Source organism: Wolffia australiana, chromosome 15 (genome assembly GCF_029677425.1).
Source record: "Wolffia australiana isolate 7733 chromosome 15, ASM2967742v1".
Classification (NCBI taxonomy): domain Eukaryota; kingdom Viridiplantae; phylum Streptophyta; class Magnoliopsida; order Alismatales; family Araceae; genus Wolffia; species Wolffia australiana.
Genome location: NC_135849.1, coordinates 10,730,821 through 10,740,789, shown reverse-complemented (window position 1 = coordinate 10,740,789; position 9,969 = coordinate 10,730,821). Strand labels below are relative to the sequence as shown.

Here is a 9,969-nt window from a genome sequence, read left to right as displayed (position 1 = left end):
AGTGCTCTTTAATAGGAAGAGTTAAGTGAATTGATATGTACAAATCCCTGAATGGTATTATATCAAACTATTAATTAGTTTGATTCACTTCAGGATTGTGAACAGAAACTCCAAAGACGTCTTGTGGACATAAAGTTCCTAATCATAGTATTCAAAATAGTCTTAGTTCATGTTCATTAAGAAGCTGACAAAAATGATTGAGTGGTCAATATGTGATCATCCGCCCTCGTTATAAAGCATACAACTCAAGGAAGACCAAACGATAAAGTCCTTGGCGAAGGTAGTGAAAATCACAGACACGAGTTCTCTGTTGATTCTTTAAAATGTATCTGTACTAACTCAAATGACCGATTATATTTTGACATTTGGTCATACCCTAAGTCATTTTAGGAGCATTAAGCATTTGAGGGAAGGTACATACACAATAACCGATGACAGACATGTTTCATGATCGTCAAGCATATCTGTCGATACACACTCCTTCGTATCTTCTAGAGCACGAGGTATTAGCTTGGTAATATGTGGGCATGATATTAATTAATCTATGTAATGACACAATTAATTAATTTGGAAGACCAGCATAGGTTATTGAGATAATAGGCTCATTAACTAGACTGATACATGTGTGGACATTAGAATATATACTTAAAGATTGAAAGTTCTGAAGAAAAATATTCACTTATTATAAATAGGGGAAGGCTCTAAATGAAATTCACCAATGCCAGAATTTTTCGGGGCATTCTCCTTTTTATCCCTTCTCCCCATAGTTCCTCTCCATTCCTGATGTGATCAGGATGACGTAGTGATAATGACGGAGGGTGAACGGAGCTAATAAAAGTAAAAGAGATTCAATGTGGCAAGGATCACATGAGTTGCTCTGCATGACTTGTTCAAGGATCAAAAGAATCCCAAATGTGTTCTGTTTCATATTTTGTTCATACTGTTAGAATTCCATTTAAGTCTTTATCTGCAAATCGTTCTGAGTTTTTCATCCATATCAAGCCCCAAGAACCCAACACCCTTCTCATGACCACCACGTCTTTGCAAGACCATAAGGGAGTCTTTCATGTACACTCTAGCATTACAAATTGCGATGCCATAATGACCAGTCATTAACTGAAAAGTTTTGGTTGTCCAATTTTTTTTTTTTGGGGGGGGGGGGGCGGGGGTGAATAAAAAACTGTAGTGGCGATCATAGAAAATTCAAAATCCAAGAAAGGGAAAATAAAAAATTTAATACCTTATTTTCTTTAAAGTCAAAATTTGTGGCTATACAAGTGGTACACATATGTAATATGAGATTGGATTTAATTGAAATACATGCTGATGTGGCATGCAGAAACAACTCACTAAAAATATATTAAGCCAATAAATGATTGTATGAAGTATTTTTCTTTATGGCAAGTGAGATAAATGTGTGGTGTGACATGTAGTATGTAATGCAGTATCACATAAACATTATTTAATCTCTTTTATTTCCTTATCTTTTCAACACAGGTGCACGTGCCATTATGTAGGTCATAGATTGAGAATGATGTGCCAAAATCCTAACTAATGCTTATTGGAATTTGGAGAGTTTAAATAATAACCATGAGATGCAACATGGCAGTATCTATGAGGGTGAGGATAGAGAAATATTTAATTTAAATCAATCACTATGACTCATCCAAGTTAAGGGCTTGATTTCTGATGATCTAGAATGCCGAGTAGAAATTTTAAGGGATGCTTCATCTTTCTCTCATTTCTCCCATATGGTTGGATTATAAGACGAGCCCTCGATATTTGAACTCACTTCTTTCCTTGGTAGGCTGATTAAAAGCATGCGAGATTTTGAAGATTCCTCAAGTTTTCCTCGGTGCCTTTAGTGCTTGAAGAAGGTCAATAGAGATGGGGAGAGGTTTCTTTGGACAAATTAAATGAAATGGCACTTACAGAAAAAGACAAGGGAATTTCTCGTGTCTTACATTGAGTCTTCTCCATCATCTTTATAAGGTGCATTTCATTCTCTCTTCATTTATAGTTCACTATCATCACAAATTCTAATTTCATATTCTCGATCTTGCATTTCTGTCACATTCCCATTACACCCTAATTCATGTATTCCTTCACTTTATTTCCTCGCTCAACTTATATTCATATCATTATTTCTTCATGTTTTCTTCATCTTAATCTTCTACTTTTACTTGTTTCATTTACATCCTAGTTTTGCTTCTCATATTGATATTTGACGTGTTCTGATAATATTGTGATTATCATCCTCTAATATCACCATTTCCTTCGTGTCACTATCTTCTATTTTATATGAAACTCATCACATTTCTCTTAAATTTGAATTTAATGATCATTAAATATCTAATCATTATTCTTTGTGGACACAACCTGTATTGACCTCCTGCTAGATTTGGTATGTATGTATTAGTTTTATAAATTTATTGGTTAATATAAAAGATATCAATGACATAAATTAACCCTTATTTTGAGTTTACGATGCTACACATCGTTGTAATACAAGTCAAGTCATTGGTAGCATAGGAATCATAATAAGCATAAGTATTGCACTAATGTTTAGCCAGTTGGAAAACTTGGCAAAAAAATATCCATACATAAACCTTTGCAAACGTTAGGGTAAACTGTTTTAGAAAATGAAAAGAGGAATGTCCTAGTAGTCAATGGATAATCCAAACTTGATCTTCATTTTGTGATAGTACCCTAATGTAACCTGGTGGGAATTATGGACCTCGATTGACATGATCCAAACTCAATAGTGCAACATAATAAGGAATCAATGACGAATTTGAAAACAAAAAATTAAGAAAAACAAACATATTGCCTTTGCACCACTCAGGTATGTAATTTCTTGTTTTCTCAAGTGAGCATCTCCAAGCCGTTCAAATGTTTGGCCTCTAGATATATCCATAAAATATTTAGATGAATGTATCTCCTCTTATTTCTGCTAGCTCTGATGTTGGAAATCCAGATTCCTCTCCATTTTGTGTCCGCTAGAAGCAACACTCTGTGAGGAGGAAGAGAAGAAAGTGGGACACCCAAAATGACTAACGTGGGTATCAAATGAGGGTGCCCCCCTCTATTTATATGACCCAAGAAAATTTTCATAAAACCCTCAAAAAATTTCATAGAAGTCTCCATCCTCAATAACAGTTAATAAAAGTCCCTAAACTTAGAGTATATCAACCAATGTCTAAAAACCTTGTGTGTCACCCTTTAGGCCCATGTATAAATCTAGTTGATAATTTGAATAGTATTTACTTGCCGATCTTATTAAGTAATATTATTATATATAGATAAATTAATTGAGGACCAATTTAACTGAATTGATCGATTAAGTTGCTAGCCCATGGGGTGGCGAGCTACACCTTGTATCCTAGAAGATACAAATTTTTTTTTAACTCCCTCGTGGAACCTTTATTGTCATTAGTTAATGTGTATGTATAAACCCTTATTCGTGTGAGACTCTTGAATCACTGACTTGTGGTTAGCTGTCAAACCCAAATCGACCATTCTAGTTTCGAAGGTAGACAATCCCAACTTAACCACAAAATCACCTTTCATGGATTTGGTGCTGCATCCAAGAGAGGATGATTTGGGATCCCATTATTAGATACTTGTCTGTTATAATAAAAATTAAAACCATATACACAAGTTTTCTTTAGTGTATTTGGTATAAGGACCACTTACACAACTGTGACATGAATCAACCTGATTAACAATAGGTATAATACTATTCAAAAATTCATATGGATCCATTTAGTGAACTATTTCCCTAAAGAGCACCCACAATTTGTCATTAATGTCTCCTCACTAATGGCTACAGGATTAGTTATACTCATCATGTGAGTGAGATTAGACAATGTTATTCTTTTTGGACACTTCGTATCCTTGTTGAGTATCATTTAAATATAAATATTTGGGCACGCTTTAAAGATAAGTGATATCCGTATTATAATCTCATGATAATTTATTTCGTCGTTGGATGTGTTCATGGACTTCAACTATATATATGTCCATCCAGACACACACACACATATATAGAGAGATATATGTATCAATATCTAAGTGTTTGCACACACACAAACACATAGAGAGATATATATCAATATATATATATATTGATATATATTGATATATATCTCTCTATGTGTTTGTGTGTGTGCAAACACATGAGTATATATATATATATATCTCCCCGATATCAGGGAATATTGATATCGTATATATATATATCTATGTGTTTGCACACACACACACACATAGAGAGAGATACATGTATCCATATATATGTATGCATACATACACACACATATAGGGAGATATATGTATCAACCCTCTTTTAGTTTAAAGCTCCAGTTTGAATTAAATTGTAAGAATTACTACACAAATATTCTAGGCTTGTCCCACAGTGGAGAGTGAACAGAGGGTTAATGAAGAAACTGCAGAGCCAGTGATGTGAAGATGAAGATAAATAGCCTCATATCTCCTCCAGGAATATCGGGTATGGCCTTATATTGCCTCTGAGAGGAAAGTTACCTGCCTCAGTGTTTTATCCTTCGCCTTTAGCACTATTTCAACATTTCTACCCATGTGGTCTCGTGTGACGAGAAACTTGCTGTATCGTGAAATATTTACCCCAAAAGAAGTCCAGCTCGTTACTATGTTGTGGGCCTGAGTCAATTAAATGCTGACCTTGGTGACTTTTCCTCCTATTTGTAGCTTGCTCTAATAAGGTTATCAATGAATGCTGCTATCAATGATCTGCACCCCATATCTTGTCATGTGGAAGTTCCGTGGCGTATCGTAAGTTTGGAGGCTTTCCTTCCACTTAACGCTGGTGGGTCTAATCCGTTCTGATACCGTTAAGAGGTTGCCTCTACGTCTGTCTTTTTTCTCTTCGATCATTTATCCTCTCCTTGGCTCGACGTCTCCATGTTTGCTTGACGTTTATCTGTCGTCTAAGCATTTCACGTCGGGTTTACCGTGAGTATCTTGTTTATTAGTTCATGCGTCTTTCGCCCACTCAGATCATGGTATCAACAATTCTGGGTTCTTTTATTTCTGTTTATCCGCATATTTGTTTTTTATCGATTTAGCTAAGCAAATTAACGAAAAAAATCTAGAGGCTTTCGAATTTTGCAAATCCTGAAGAGCCGAAGATGTTCTTCTATATTGATGTAGATGGCGGGCAACGCTGGAGTCTTTTCCATGGGCCTGCCGGCGATTCCGGAGCGACTGACGCAGAAGAATGCCAATCAGAGCGTGACGGCTGACAAGGACGCGAAGCCCAAGAAAAGAATCTGCTGCGCCTGCCCCGACACGAAGCGGCTACGCGATGAGTGTATCGTGGAGCACGGCGAAGAGGCCTGCGGCAAGTGGATCGAAGCTCATCTTCGGTGACCTGCGAGTCGAGGGATTCAACGTTTAGAAGCCCAGCAAAATAACACAGTCGCCGCCGTCTCCTCCAAAGATTTTATTCATACGACAATCCCAATAAAACCGTGGCACAAACTCTGACAAATGATTAGTGAAAGACCCAGTTAAACTTACGGTCCCTGTAAGAACCGCAGTGGAGTCGGAGAAGAGGACCTGCTTGGAGAAGTGGGGGGTCTGCTACCTTCGCCATTGCCTTCTGGGTAACGAACAGTACGCAAGTCTCGTCGAGCAGATTTTTCCTTGGAGTATTTGTCACGGGCTCTGTTTCTGTGTCCTGTACTAGGATTGGGAACTTGGGACTCGGGACTTGAGAGACAAAGAAAAAGTCAAATTTGCATTGGCCACGTCATGAGATCGGCCGCGGCAGAATCCATTGCTCTCATCTCATTCTTTTTCCTCACCGTACACGTCAATCATTTCTCGGCTTGGCATTACTATTTTGGGGGAATACTACGAAACGTCAAGAACTCGTGTTTTTGCAAGCCCAGGAACATGAACTTTTGGTCTTGTTCAAAAATTAGCACGGGCCAATAAGAAGAGCCCAAGTGGCATCTTTTTTTGCCAGCGGTGGTCAACTGCTGACGTGTTAGCCACCGTGGCAGCCAGGTGGACTCCACGGTGGCATCCATGTCAGCAGCCGCGGCAGACGCTGCCCGTGACCGTCCGCCAACGCCGCCAACCTCCGGCCGCCGCCGACGCCAACCTCCGGCCGCCGCCGACTCCGCCCTTCTCCGGCGGCCGCAGACGCCGACCTCCGGCCGCCGCCGACGCCGCCCGTCTCCGTCCGACGACGCCGCCGACCTCCGGTCGCCGCCGATGCCGCCGCCGCCGAAGAAGAAGAAGATCGACAAATCAAACGTTGAAGAACGACGTTGCGGCGTTGCGAGGAGAGAAAAACGGCGCAAAACGGCGGGAAGAGAGAGAGAGAGATAGAAACAGATGGATAGATAGAGATAGAGAGAGAGAGAGACGGGCGGCATCGGCGGCGGCCGGAGGTCGGCGTCTGCGGCGGCCGGAGAAGGGCGGAGTCGGCGGCGGCCGGAGGTCGGCCTCGTTGGCGGACGGTCACGGGCAGCGTCTGCGGCGGCTGCTGACATGGATGCCACCGTGGAGTCCACCTGGCTGCCACGGTGGCTAACACGTCAGCAGTTGACCACAGCTGGCAAAAAAAGATGCCACTTGGGCTCTTCTTATTGGACCGTGCTAATTTTTGAACAAGACCAAAAGTTCATGTTCCTGGGCTGGCAAAAACACGAGTTCTTGACGTTTCGTAGTATTCCCCCTACTATTTTTGTTTACTTAGAATTCCCCATGTCCCGAGAAAGTACGACGGAGAGTCTAACTTTTTCTTCTCTTTCGGGGCAGTGAACTGGCGAGGGGACCTATCGTCGTAAAAGACATCTCTGTTCCAAAATTCCTCCGTCGCTCTTCTTCTTAGTCTTGCTATTGCTGGTCCCCTGCTCGATCAATTCCGCCTCGCACACTCACTCGCAGACACAATTCCAAATCACAAAGCTACAATTCTTGTCTGAGCTGGAGATAACTAGAAAGAAGGCTCCGACGAAGAAACGAAAGGGTAATTGGGTTTGAAAGGAGACCTCCAGTTTCCTCTACGACTGGAATCGGTTATCAGATATAATAAACGGTGGAAACAAAAGTCCCGAGGACCGTCGATCGGTCTCCAGGAAGCTTAGAAGCTCCGCCTCTCATGGCGGTCGAGACCAGCGGTGACGGGCCGCCGCTGCAACAAAATTCTCACCGCCGGGTGTCCTAGCCTGTCGGGGATCTTAGAAGTCGCGGGGATCCACGAAGATGCGGGCCGCGGACGGCTGAGATCTCGCCCAGTTGCCGTAATCCTCGTCGTCGCCGTTGGATGGGGGACCCTCCGCGAGGCTCTTCATGCACCAAACGTCCTCGTCCCAGGAAAGCTTGCGCCAGTGGGAACCCCGGCGCGAGCAGGGTCCGCACGCGCCAGCTCCGTCACCACGGCGGCGCAGCCGCGGTCCTCTCGCGCCAGATTGTGCGCCAGCCGGCAGAGAGCGCGTACGAGAAGCGCGCCGGCCCCGCCTTCCGCGTGGAGCCCGTACATGAAATACATCCCAAACGGGCGGAACAGGTCGGGCAAGGAGGGGATGCGCGCCCACGGCAGGCGATCGTCGGCGGCGCGACACCACCGGATGACCGCTTTCGCCGCCGCGGAGCCTCCCGTGAGCTGCATCCTGAACATCTCCTTGCTGTTCCAGAGGCTCATCACGGCGAAGCTCGCCGGCGGATGAGATTCGTAGTCCGCCGCGGCCCAAGACGGCACCGCCAAGAACGTGCCGAGGGAGAGGGGGTTGTTGAGGATGGCGCCTATGTCCTTGGGGAAGAACTCCGACGAGGAGAAGACGCGCCGGTAGAAGGACTCCGCGAAGGGCGGCGCCAACCGGAGGACGGTGACGCCTTTGGACAGCTTCATGGGATGGGCGTGGACGGGCTGGACGAGGACGCTGGCGAAACGGAACGGCGTGTACGAGAACTTGGCGGTGAACAGGTTCAGGGAGGCGGCGTTGGAGCGTTCCGTCGCCATGTACGCGTACTCCGCGCCGCCTTCTTTCTTGCACCACTCCTCCGCCGCGGCCACAAGTCGCGTCGCCACCCCCATTCGCCTGCAAAATGGTGCAATGAGACGTTCATTCTTCCCTCTGCAAGAAACTGTCCTCTGCGCCGAGAACTCCCCCAGGGCGGTTCTCGGGCTTTATGCTGATTACGGTATGTGGCCAAGGCCGAGAGAAAGGAGAAAGCAGGCGTAGAATAATGAGGCCGACGGCTAATCATTGTTTCTATGCATGGATGCAGCAGGGGGGGGAACGATGGCGGGTCCCCTCCTACGTTAGACGCCCACGAAGGGCACCAGCCTTCCATGCATCTTAGCGTACGATAGGGATATATCGATCTAAGAGCGAGAGAAAGGAGAGATGAGAGAAAGAGAGAGGAGAGAGAAAAGAGGGATCTGAGAGGAGTGTGGGTGGGAGAAAGAGATGTGTGTGCGTCAGAGAGAGAGAGAGAGAGAAAGACCTGTGCTGGGGAGAGACTCTCAAGCCGAGGATGTAGGCCACCCTGGAGTAAGCAGGAGACCCGTCAGGTTCCTTACTGCCTCTTGTTACGGTCTTGACGCAGGCCCTGATCACGCCCGCCATCTCCTTCTCAGCGCCGTATTCGGCAATCTACACAAAATCGACGAGCCAAGATACCATGAACAAACCCACGACGGTAATGGGAGGAACGTTTCCTATAATTGACCCTGTGCTTGGCGGGGGGGGCTTACCAGCATGACGTTGTCGGGGAAGTATCGAACCCTGCAGAGAGGATCGCCCAAGAGGTCAACTAACAGAGACGTCCCCTCCTTTTTCTTCTTTTTCTTCATCTTACTCTTATCCGTCTTCTCGCCATTATCGCCTTCCCCGGAGACCTCGCACCGCCTCTCCATCTCCTCCACCGCCGCAGAGTCTCTCTCCGGCTCGAACTCCCTCACGCTGATCCTCTCTTCCCCCGCCATGTCTCCTCTTGCTCACTGACTGCCAACCGCCAATACTTATCGCTTCTGCTTCTGGAAGCCGAATTTTATACTATCGTCGGTTTCTCTCCCATCTTTTGCCTGCCGTAACGTCGGACGTCCCGAGTCCTGCTGCATCTCCACTATCGCCTGACGCCCACTCGAGCATACAATCAACCTACGATGGGCCAGCCTTGGCTCAGGGGAATTAAGGGAGAAGGGGTGCCGAGATCTAGAGCCTGACAGTATCGGATAGATGGGAAAAAAGGACGGTAGTGATTGAAAACAGAAGCGAGAACGTCACTCAAAGAGTAGCAGTTTCGCTCTCTTTTTACTTTAAGCACAGGGGCTGGCCGTCGCTGCTCGCTGGTGAGTGCCCCCCTCGATAGCAGAGCTGGTGCGGGCGCTGAAGGATTGATTAGGGAAGGAAACAGCGACAGAACTTGTGACCGGAGAGGACGACAGAGGTCGGGGGCTGTGAACGTGCGGGCCGAGGGCGCGCGCTGGCGGAGGGGGCCCGGCCCGTTATTGGACCTTGGCGGCCTTGCTCGAATGAAGCGCCCGTCCTATCCTGGTGCAGAACCAGTGTGCCGGGCCGCCCGCGGAGGATATCTCGTGAGCGGCCCCCACAATTTAATCTGGATGCTCTGGCAGTCCCCCCACAGCTCCCGTCCTAACTTCTGCACATCAGATGACGTGCCCTGAAACCTTTTGTTCTCACTCGCTTGACGTTTATGTGTCTGTTGATCCCGCGGTAGATACTTCTCGAATGGCAGTGTCTTTTCGTATATCTGGGCTCAAGGAAATCTATGGATTTTTAACGTCTCGGTTTCTTTTCTCTTACAGAAATTCAGCAATAGTCGTCAAGAGTTCTCATCCTCATCCTCATCCTCATCCTCATCCCCATCCACATCGCCATCCAATAAAGAGATGCAAGCTTCCTTCCTCGTCGTTTGAAAACGAAGCTCCTATCAGTTCCTAGGGAGGAA

General features: G+C 45.5%; 1 pseudogene across 1 annotated transcript; it reads right to left on the bottom strand.

Annotated features, from left to right (window-relative positions):
* Nucleotides 1-6,952: 6,952 nt before the first annotated feature.
* On the bottom strand, nucleotides 6,953-9,708 carry LOC144713173 (putative N-acetyltransferase HLS1; annotated as a pseudogene). The gene is made up of 3 exons (XR_013583973.1): nucleotides 8,753-9,708; nucleotides 8,503-8,651; nucleotides 6,953-8,093 (listed from the first exon to the last, which is right to left on the bottom strand). The product of XR_013583973.1 is annotated as a putative N-acetyltransferase HLS1 (transcript).
* Nucleotides 9,709-9,969: the final 261 nt, after the last annotated feature.